Raw genomic sequence first — 11,528 nt, 5'->3', positions numbered from 1 at the left:
CTCTTCATCCCGGCCATTTCACAAGACAGAAAACAGGTTGTGTATTTATTTGGGGTTATTTAGGTCTTGTTTTCCTCTCCCATGCCGCAGCTTTAAAACAAAATCCATCCTGTTTGTGAGGGCCGGGCGCTGTGGGGCTGGCGGTGCCGCAGAGGGATGTTCTGCACGTAGTGCGGCATGGCAGGGATCTGCCTGCCGAGATGGGGGCAATCCCAGAGAGAAGGCACCCCCAAATCTCTTTCTTTTCCCCCCTTTTATTCACTACACAGGAGCCCTCTGGCTGTTCAGACCCTCCTGGAGGTCCAGGATGCAGCAGTGCCCACCCAGGGTTGAGCAGGTGACCGTGGGCTGCTGAATTGCAAGGCTGAGGTTTTTATTTTGGGGCGGATTTTAACATTCATCCCCCACCTGGTGCTGAGTGCGGGTCCTTCAGGGGGGGTCCTGCCACCGCCACCGTAAAGAGATGGGCGAGAAACCTCCAGGAACAAAGGAGAGGATGCAGGAACCCGCAAGGAAAGAGCTTTATTGGCACGACCCGACGGGCTCCTTGCGGCATCCGCACCGGCCGGGATGCGAGCCCAGGGGGAGGGATGGCCCCAAATACCTGCAGAACCCCTCGGCGGCTGCAAAGAGGCGTCCCAGGGAGCCCAGGCTGCTGTCAGTGTTCCCAAGGGCACCATTCCAGAGGTGAGGCTCTGTGCACGGAGCTGCAAAGAGAGATGGGACCCCCCACGCTGTCACCGAGGGCCCCCCGAATTTGGGACAGCTCTGCAGATGCCCTGAGGGGTGGGGGACTGTCCCCTGCAGTGAGGCCTGTCCTCCCCCAGTGCCAGGCACCTGCTGGGAGCACTGGGATGGGCCGGGATGAAGGGATGCAGGGCGGCCTCCAGCTGCAAAGAGAAGGGAGGGGAGGAGAGGGATGGGAGAAGGGAAAGGAGGTGAAGGGCCCCAGCGGGGAGCAGGGCAGAGCGGTGGGGATGGCTACAGGGGTGGAGGGGGGAAAAAAAAACCCGAAATAAAAATAAAAGCGTGAAAAAGAAGGGGAAAAAGAAAGCAATGGCGTGTCGGGGGGAGGAGGGGGGAGCAGCCCCTGTGCTGCAGAAGGCTCTGGGGGGCACCTGCTCCGTGTTAGGCCGCGGGGTCGCAGCATCCCTGCGGGGTCGCAGCATCCCTCCCTCCCACCGCCTCCAGATTTTTGAATTTTATTTTATTTTCTGAATAATTCAGGTGCTGTTTCTCCCCCCTCTTCATCCTCCCCCCCACCTCCCCTCGGCTCCTCGCACACACACGCCTCTCGCCGGGGCTGTGTAAGGAGTATAATGAGGCAGCCGATGGGTAATTGGGATCTTTTGTAGGGAGGATGTATGGCTGGGGCAGCTGCTGGGGGGTGGGGGGCAGCTGGGGGGGGACAGCATTACCATACAAAGGGAACAAATGACATGTTTATCCCTCTGAGAGATTTACGCCCGGCCTCGCCCTGCAGACACAGCGCTCCCCCCTTCTTCTACCCGGCACTTTTGATTTAAATTATAAGGATTAAAAGGAGAGGGAGGGCGGAGGGGAAAAACACACAAACAGCCACCGGAAAAAAAAAATCATAATAAAGCTTTTAAAAAATAAAGAAAAAAAGCGGCTTTGCCTCAGTATGGCCCCCCCACCCGCCTCCGCCGGGGGAGCAGCGTGAGCCCCGGTGACCCCAAGACCTGCCCTTGCTTTTAGCAGGGAAAAACCCCATCGCTCTGTGGAGAAAAGGCGAGAGAAAAGGCAAAGCACAAAGCGGCGGCAGCGGAGCAGCCCCGGGGACAGCAGCCGCGACCCCTCCCCGGGGACAGCAGCCGCGTCCCCCCGGGGCCCACCCGCGGGGCACCCCCGAGTGACAGCTCCGGATTCCACACCCCGGGCTCCTGTACTCGCCAGGACCCCCTCTCCTTCATCCCGGAGAGCCCCCCTAATGCTGCCGTGCGTCCCCATCCCATCCCAGCGCATCCCATCGCATCCCGTCCCATGCCGTGCATCCCTCTCCGCCCCCTCCCCGCGCTGCGGTGCCACCTGCGCCGGTGCGCAGCGCTGCCTGCGCGCCCCGCGGCCGAGCTCGGGGGATGGAGGGGGCGATGTCAGGGGGTGCGGGGGGTTCCGCGGGTGCGGAGAGCCGCGGAGCCGCCTCCGGCCTCGATGCTGGTCAGCCTCGTTCTTGGCATTCACCGCGTGCCTTAATTGTATGGACATTTAAATCAAGGTCCGCTGTGAACACGGAGAGAGGGGCCTTTCCTCGGGAAGGATGAAAATATAGAGAAGGAGAAGGGGAAACGGGAAAAGAAAAGAAGAAAAAGGGAGGGGGGAAGGAAGGGAGGGGGGAGAGGGACCCCGCGGAGCCCAGCCTTTGTTCTCCGCGCCCCGCGGAGGCTCGGCGCGCCCTTCCCCATGGGCGGGGGGGGAGGGGGGGGACAAAACCCAACCTAACACCCCCCAACCCCCCCGTCGGAAAAAAACCCACCCTTCTATCAAATCAAAGAAGCCCCGGGCTGTGGGGTGGGGGGCGGCGGGGGGGCCCCGTTACCTGCCCTCCGTCTCTGCCCAGCGCTGCCCGCTCTCTGCCGCCTGCCCCGAGCCCCGCCGCGCTGCTATAAGCGGGGGGGGGTCTGGAGGAGCGCAATAAACCTTCCCCCGTTCGCCTGCTGCAGTCAATCCTTTCGCTCAGATCCCAAGTGGTGCAAAAAAAAGAGGAGAGGGGCCCATCTGGCTTCTCATCAGCTTTGTCAAGTCTTGCATACGCTAAAATGCTAATGACCTAGATAGCTCATGCAAAATGCAGCAGAGAGAGGAGAGGGAGGGAGCAGCGAGGGAGGGAGGAGGGAGGAGGGAGGGGGAAAGGCAGAGGGAGGGGGAGAGCCCGGGTGCATCACCCCCCCCGTCCCCAGCACCCCCCAGCCCTGGCTGCCCAATGCACCTTGGTAGGTACGAGCCGGGCTTTGATTTGAAAGGTCAACCGGGTACGATGAGGGGGGGGGGCGGGCAGAGCCCACGGATAAACCGCCCTGGCTTCATCCTTCATCCCCCCCCCCGCCCCAGCCCTCCAGGGGGGAAGAAAGGGCGCGGGGGGGGCGCTGGGAGCGCAGCCCCCACTGCATCCCCCCTCCCCCGTGGGGTGCTGAGGGGTGTCCTGTCTATCCAACCCCCCCTCTCCCGGCCCGACCCCAACCCAAACCCGACCCCCCCCCCCCGCAAGAAGAGGAGCGAAGGAAATACCCCCTGCGGCAGCCCCGCCGTGGTCCCTCCGTCCTGCAGCCGGTGCGGAGCGCGGCCAGGCGCGTAATCCCGCGGAGGATGCTCGGGGAGGCAGGGGGTGGGATGTGCCCCCCCCCCCCCCCGCGCTATGCGGAGGGGGGTGAAAATTATATATATATATAAATAAAAAAAAATTATATATATAGAAAAGAAAAGGGAAGGAGGGGGCTGGAGCCAGGCCGGCGGCGGGAGCGGAGCGGGCGGCCGGAGGGTGCGGAGGGAGCGCGGAGCAGCCGGGCGGGCGCTGCGCGGAGCGCGGAGCTGTCAGCGGCGCCTTCTCATTTATCATTAGCCAGCCCTAATCTTGCTCGCTGTCCTCCTTCGGTGATGTTGATTCACTTTCCCTCCCTCCTCCCCCAGCTCCCCCCCACACCCCCCCCCTCCCCGTTTTTTCCCGCACACCCCCTCCCCGTAAAGGATTATTCAGCCAAAAAAAAAAAAAAAAAATCCCAGCTGCTGACTCCGTGCGCCGCAAACAAGGCGGCTGCAGCCCTCGCCCCCAGCCCCGCTCCCGCAGAGATGCTCCGGGTGTTGTCCGCAGAAATGCTGCCTTTTAAAACAAGGAGCGACCCGCGGGGAAAGAGCCTCCAGCCCTGCCCAGCTCCCCCCGCAGCCCCCCGCACCCTCCACCCGCTCTGGGGGGGCTGCGGGGGGGAACCCCCTGCCCTGGCCCCCCCAAACCCCGCTGCGGAGAAAGGATGCTGCAGAGCTGGGTGCAGCTTTGCAGGGGGAGAGAGAAAAAAAAAAGGTATTTAAAAAAAAAAAAAAAAAAAAAAAAAAAAGAAAGTACCAATTTTGGCCGAGGCTTCGCTTTCTCTCCCCCTCCCTCCCTCACCCCCAGCACTGCTGGTTTCATGGCTACGCTACTGTAATTATGAATTCTTCTTCTTGCGACTCGCGTGTGTGCAGGGGCTGGGGGTGGCAGTGGCTGTGGCTGCGGCTGACATCACTGCAGTGGCGTGGGGCTGACAGCTCCCAGCGCTGCGCAGCCTGCAGTGGCTCCTCAGCTTTTTTTGCAGCCTCTCTGCTGACAGTTGTCAGGGAAAAGGAAAGGGGGGGAATAATAATAATAATAATAATAATAATAATAATAATAATAATAATAATAATGATACCCAAACCAAGCAACGAACCCACCCCATCTCACTGCATTCAAGGTGAATTTCAAGGAGAAGAGCGCGGTTTTTGTTTGTGGCGAGGAGCGCACGCCGTGGTTATCCACACGTTTATATCCAGGGATATCTACACATTCCCAGCATCACCAGTCCCGGCTGGGCACCCTGTTAGACCCTGTAACCTTGTCAGGGAGCTGCACAGCCTGACCTGGGCTAAAACCTCGGCTCAAGCAGGCTCTGAAGGCAGGAAATCCTTTATTACTCGCCGGGTGATTTGGTGTCAAGGGCATGTGCCCGCTCCTGGGATCTCTCTGCACAAGCCGCAGCTCCTGAGATCATTCCAGCGCCGCACCGAGTCGCAGCGCACGTCTCTTCCTTCCATCCCTTCCCATTGCACGAACACAAACACATCCCCTCTCTCCTCTTTTCCTTTTTCCCTCCTCAGTCGAGGCCTAGAAGTTGCTGAGAAAAACCCGCATGGAAGCGCGAGGAGGTGGTCGGTGCCCTGAGTGTGGGTCTGGGTGCTCAGAGAGGGGCAGGAGCGTCCAGCTCTGAGTAAGCACAAGAACCTTGGGCACATTGGGGGTCCAAAACATGTGGCTGGAAGCCTCTGGGAGCCTTTGCCCTTTCCCCTTAGTGCTGTCTCACAGTCCTACCGTTTGTGTTCCCATTGCCTTAATGACATTTCACTTAACGCATCAGATCTGAGGAGTTTTCAAGGAAAAGCTAGAAATTAGCTGTCAAAAATGGTTGGGGAGAGCCACCAGCTCAGCCACAGAAATCTTTCCGCCTGCCCTTTATACCATCACCCCCCTCAAAGCATGACACAATATTATTAGCTTAAAGAAAAAAACAACCCCAAACCCTATTTACCCTGAGAGAGCAACTCCACAGTACACCTCCCTTGAGCCGTTTGCAATTCAAATAAGGCCTCGAACGGCGCAGATTTTAAGGTCTGGCTGACAGAAGCCAACAGCCAGAGCATCCCTCTGAGACTGCCACGCTTCCAACCGCAGCTGGAGCCACGGGGCCACGCGAGCATCCATCCCTGCCCCGCAGGCAGCTGCCCAGCGGGGACCGGGATGGGGTCACGGTGCTGCCTAATTCATCCCCTCCTTGGTTCCCTGCCCTGGAGATTTATGGAGAGCTGAGGTGGTTTATTTAAAAATAAATAGATGAGTTTCGTGGCAGGTTAGAGGTGAACGGTTGCAATTTCAATATTCCCCTGAAATTACTTCTGCTTGTTTTTTTATGAACATTTATTTTTTATCTCTCTGTAAGACCTTTCCTTTTGAGGAGCCGAAGGCACCTTGGGAGTCTGCAAAAGCCCTGATCCCAATGGCAATTTGAAGGAAGGAAATGCAATTCTCTCTCTAAGAGGGGAAACTGAGGGTCGGGGGCTTTGGGGAGGTTTTGTCACCCATCCTTCATGGCTTCAAATGGAACGGAACCATGGATGGAAATTATGGGAGCAGCAGGGGGACACAGACCCAGAACAGGGCTTGCAGCCCTCAGGGCTGGGCAAAATGGCTTTGTCAAATGGACACGGGGATTTTCTGCCTGAATTTCAGCTGACACGGGGCTGGATGTCACGTTATAAACCTGTGCTGGATTAAAGCTCAAAGGGCTCTTCCAGGGCCTTTTCCAGCTCACCCTCCTGCCCGTCGCCCGTCACGTTGGCCGAGGATATTTAAAGCCCGCTCGGAAATACATTACCCTCCCTTAAAAACATAAATCCTCGGACTTAAGCGGTGATCCATCCCCTCCCTGTGCACTATTAGCACATTAAGAAATTAAACGGTAAAACTCCCAAAGATCCGATTGACTGGGATCGCGCCGCTCCATATGGCACAGCATATGTGTCCGGCCCTCGGCCGGGATGTGCTCGGCCAGGCTGGGCTGGGAAAGGGGTTTCAAGGCAAATTCAGATGGATTCAGAGCTACTTCTTTTTTTTTTTAATTTTTTTTTTTTTTCCTCCTCTCACGACATTTCACTTCTCTGCTCCACCCCCAGCGCCAGAGGGAAAGCTGTGGAGGTGATGTATGTCCCTAAATAAGGATGCAGAGCCTGGCTTTGCTGGAGGAGGTCAGGTGAGGCTATTTAACGCTTTGCAGCCTCCTTGAAGGCTTTAGAAAATGATGCCAAACCCCCAAAGCCACCTCCCCACAAGCAGCTTCACGTCTGCTGGGGATGATGGCAGAGGTGATGCTGGGGGAATAGGTCCCTGCAGGTGGAGGGAAAAAGTCCCTTTCCTTCCCTACCCACTCCAGGATAAATCCCCTTGCAGCAAACAAAGGGCTCTGGGCCTCGCTGGGAGCTTTCCCCGAGTGACAACGCAGGGTTTCTAAAAGCCTTTAGAGGCTTTTTCACCACTTTGGTGGAATTTAAACCTTTCCTTTAATTTCTTTCTGGGGCTCACTTGAATTGTTAAACGCTGTGTGAGGGAAGCAAAGATGGCAGCTGGATTCATCCCTGTGCCTGGCACTGCGGGATGGACGGGTGGACAGAGCCTGCACCACAAAACTTAGCTCTAAACATGACCTAAACCAGCTTAGCAGGGATATACATGGAGAAAGGGATTAACCCCCCTCGCTCCCCAGCCAGGAGCAACAAATCCCATTAACACCCCATCCCTGGGAGGGGAAACTCTGCATCCACTGGTCCCCGAAATAGGGACCTGCCGCATCGAGTGAGTTATTTATTTCAAATAAAGATCCCAGCCCGTGGCAATGTCTTCTGCAGAAGCTCCGTGGTGAGAATTAGGGATTTTTGTGGGAAGCTTCGGCATCACTGCGAACCAGCCTGGCCGTGTTATCCTGGAGCAACGCCTGCGCTGGCTGCTCACCTCCTAAATAGTTAATTCCTGGAGACTGTGAGAAGGTTAAATATGTATCAGGATCAGAAGCAGTTACCTATAGCTCCCCTTTCTGCAGGATTTCTCAGGGTTACTCAGAGAACTGGGATCAAAATTCGGCAAGAGGGGGATGAAAAATCTCCCTCTGCCTGAAAAACCCGTCTCTCCCCCAAGTAATTTGATTTAAAGCAGGGGAATTACTCACTGAGGTGATAGGTAGGAACCGTGCAAAATATAGTGGGGGGAAAAAGAAGCTGTTAGAGACAACAGCAGGAGAAAAACTCTGTTATCTATGGTAACAGTCTGGAGACTGATTTATCCAGCGTATAAATAGAGCGGGAGAGGCTTTCGTGCTGTAGACGCTCTGATGGGGAAGTGAGAGTTGATTTTACCCTCCCTTTCAGGTTCAGCTTGATAGGAAAACTTCCCATTGATGCAGCAGCTCCACGGAGTGAGACATGGCACCAAATTCCAGAGGAAAAGGGCCCAAACTTTCTCCCCTTGCCGCCGTGCCGGGCGCAGCCGTGGGATGCGATTCCAGCGTCCCCCCCTTTCCCCACGTAGCCATTCCATCTTAATCAACATCCCAGCTCTCCCCAGAGCTGCCCTCTCCAAGCCCCCAAATATTATTGCTTTGTTTACTACTGGGTTTTATGGAGGATGAAAGCTGATGGACCAGATCCCTCTTCCAAGTACTTATTCCCCTTCCATACTTTAAATAATGTTGTTTCACCTGCTGGCTGTAGAGAGAAAAAAACCCAGCGAACAAAACACCCCAAATCTCTCATACTCCGTTATTTATTTCTGAATTTTCCTTGAGGAGGGGAAAAAAAAAATCATCAAAAGGTCTCCAAGCTTCAGGTTAAAAATGTGCATCATATTTAGGCAAATCTACTGGAGCAAGCACAGGGAAAAGAGGAAAGATGCAGGGTTGGGATGAGCATTGTTCAGCATTTTGAGTAGTGTAACACATTTTAGAGGGAAAAACGTGGGGCTGCGAGGGAGATTTCAAGACTTGTCTCAGTTATACCTGGAATGTTCATCTTTAGGAGCCCCAAAACCCATCGTGCCATTTGTCCCTCTTGTGTTTGGTGCCTCCATCATTTAAGGACAATTTGAAAAACCGATTAAACCCCCAAAACTCCCTTTGCCTTGCTGGGATTTGCTCTTTATTTTCCAGCCTGCTCTGCCACAGCAGCAGCAGCGGCCTTGGAATCCCATTGCTCCCGTTTTTCCAGCGACATCTCCCAGGGTGTGCATTCCCCTATTGTTCCACAGGTCAGCAGAGAGCCCTGAATCAGGTAAAAGTCCCTTTTGTGCTGTATCCCACAATATCCACGTCTGCCTAGTGTGCGTTTCCCCAACGCAGATTCCACTGGCATGGAGGAGCAGATGGCTCAGGTAGCGGATTTAAAGCTGTCCCAGCCCACCCCCGGGCCTGACCTATATCCAGGATGAATGGATGGATGCCAGGAATACCTTTGCTTTTCCCCATGTCCATCATACATCACTGGATTTTTTTTTTTCCCCCCTCCCCATCAGCTGTCAATAATATAAAAAAGAAGGGGAAAGGTAAAAAAAAAAAAAAAAAAGCAAAAAAAAAAAGCAATACCTTCCTGACTGATATTTACACAAGTAAATATTTTTTATGTATATACAGCCAGTATGAAATGATTTTTAATGAATTATCTGTGAGTGAAAACAGTTCTGTAAATCAGCAGGGCTGCAGGCAATTTTTACCATATGTCGGCTCGCATTTGTATCACGGAATTTGTTGTGGCGAGGACGAAATATCTGCTTTTCTTTCCTTGCTGATGTGCTAGAATTAGGATCTACATAACTCAGTGCGTTTAAGCAGGAATATTGTCTGGTTTTATTGGACTATTATTAATGCAAAGGAGGCCGTTCCCTATTCGGCTCTGCACACCCAGCCAGCGAGAGCTGCACGGGAGCAGGGAGAAGCCTGAATTACATCAAAAATCCCTATTTTTTCCCCCATAAAGCGTCCTTCAAACCTTTCTCCAGCAGGTTTCCAAGAATAAATCAGCAACTCGCACAGCAGAAAGGAATATCTGTAAAATATAAGCTGTACTCTGCTCTGCACATCCATCCTCCCTTCCCCCTCTGTAAAATAACATCTGAATTCCTAATGGCAATAAGGATGAATTACTTAATGTATGGAGGGGGGGCTCAGGCTAAAAACACATCCCAGGATAATGCTGTGCTTTAACAGCTCTGTATTTACCCCTAAAGCAAGGGGGTGAAACAGAAACCAGAGCCTCAAAATGAGGAATTGACACCTAACACCCCACAAAATGCAGGTGAAAACTTCTGCCTGATCCAGGGTAGGAATAAATTGAATAAATTACTCCTTAATTTAGGTACTAAACCAAGATAAAAAGTAAGGGATGACAGTGGTGGGGGGAAGTTTAACACAAAACCAAACCAAAATTGCTATGGATATCACATATTCCTGCGTTCTGGGGATTTTATTTGAGAGCTGTTAACACCGAGGAAATGGTTGAATTATATTTTATAAAACAGTGTTGCAGGGACGATCTCCAGCCTGATTCTCCATCGTTTATCCGGGGCTGAATGGGAAGGTGGGGGGGATGTCAGCCAGGATGCTGGGAGGGAGGGAAGGCCTCTGGGAAGAGTGGTCCTGGATCTGCACCCCGAACAAAGAGAGGTCGCCCCTGTTTGTATCCAGGTCCTGCACATCCAGGGATTTACCACTGGCTTCAACGGGAACAGGATGCTTTTCCTTTTGCCCATGGGAATATTCCTGGATGCTACCTAAAGCAGAGGGGGAGGGAAGGGAGAGAGGTTGAAATTTTTTAAAATTTTTTTTTCAGAGAGAATGAAAATCCTAAATAATAAAATACTTTAAAAACCCCAAAGACAATTCTTGCCTCTCTGCCCCCATTTTCACCCCCTCCCCTCTCCCTCTCTGCCAGGCCAGGACGCAGCCTCGAGCCAGAGGACGGCAGCGATTCTGTAATGACGTAATGCTGAGATGGAAAATGTCATAACCATTTGTCACCAAACGCCCCGTGCACCCAGATGAAGCAAACAGTGTGAGACTGACAGGGCTGATGAAAAACAGCACTTAAGCTAATTTTTTTCTCCTGCTAAACTCCGTTGTGCACTATGCAAATCTGATTGCGAAAGTGGGACATTATCAACACTTTAACGCTAGTTAACTTTGGGAGATGATACTCAGAGCAATCAACATAAACTTAGCATACAGTAACTTAAATAACAAAAATGTGTTCTCTGCTGCTGCTCCGGCGCTGGCATTTGGATCCAGGCATGTGATGGATTGTGCCGTGCCTGGGAACAAATTAAAAATACAGCGCCTCAGATCACTGGTGGCAGCAGCGGAGAGGAACGGGGTTTAAACCAGAATAACAATAATGGCAATTAGACACCAACCTGGCCTGAATCATCTCTGCCCTGCGAGCAGTTATTGATTATTAATAGGCTCATATTTGCTTAGACCCCATCCCTCATCCCTCTGGTTCCCACGCCAGCCAGAACCGACCTGCTCCTGGCAAATCCACATTCCAGCAGCTCTTAAATTTATCAAGCTCCTCAAAATACTCTTTCCCCCCCCCCCCCCCTTTAAGGTCCAATTCCTGACGCCTGTGAGAATCGCAGCTTTCCTCTCCTTTTCCTCCTGGAAAATAAATTTCTCTTTATCCCTCGGCGAAGTGCATTGCGAACCCTAAAGGTCACCCTCCCAAAGAAAGGAAGGATAACCTGCAATTTGTTATTTTTAAAAGCTCACAGCGGCGGGAGAGGTGAACTGATGGAGAGGACAGGACGCGTCTCCCTCGTTAGCATTCCCCCCGTTCCCCCGCAGCAACGGGGAACGATAATAACACCTTAATATCTCCCAGCGGGGCTCAAAGGAGCTGGAAAAATAGGATTTAGGGTGTGAGCTGGGAAGGAAAACAACAAAAAAAAAAAAACCCCAAACCCACAGCCCGTGCTGCAGCTGGAAAGTTGAAGGTGGATTTTGTGTCGTGGTGGTATTGATTGGGATGTTAACAAACCCGGAGCGCGCGGAGCAGAGGGAGGTTGGATCCCAGCCAGCTCCTGCTGCTGGCCCAGGCCTGGAATGATGCCTGCTCTGATACGGCAACAACCACTTCCCCAGCCCAGGTCTGCCCGGGGTTTCTCCTAAAAATGTTAATTAAGGCTCACACGCTGAGTAAATTACAGGGAATTAGCTCTATTTTGCATATGCAGAATTAAGGTGTGAGGAGAA

The 11,528-nt window shown here is 53.2% G+C and overlaps 1 long non-coding RNA gene across 1 annotated transcript; it reads right to left on the bottom strand.

Moving 5' to 3' along the window:
• Positions 1–497: 497 nt before the first annotated feature.
• On the bottom strand, positions 498–3,204 carry LOC139599977 (uncharacterized). Its single transcript, XR_011682378.1, has 2 exons — positions 2,558–3,204; positions 498–2,209 (listed from the first exon to the last, which is right to left on the bottom strand). It is a non-coding gene; the product is annotated as an uncharacterized lncRNA (long non-coding RNA).
• Between the last annotated feature and the right edge of the window lie 8,324 nt (positions 3,205–11,528).

Source organism: Agelaius tricolor, unplaced genomic scaffold (genome assembly GCF_023055355.1).
Source record: "Agelaius tricolor isolate 1412-34295 unplaced genomic scaffold, bAgeTri1.0.p SCAF_1, whole genome shotgun sequence".
NCBI classification, from domain to species: Eukaryota; Metazoa; Chordata; class Aves; order Passeriformes; family Icteridae; genus Agelaius; species Agelaius tricolor.
Note: the sequence above shows the minus strand (reverse complement) of the source record. Positions and strands in the feature narration are given on the sequence as shown.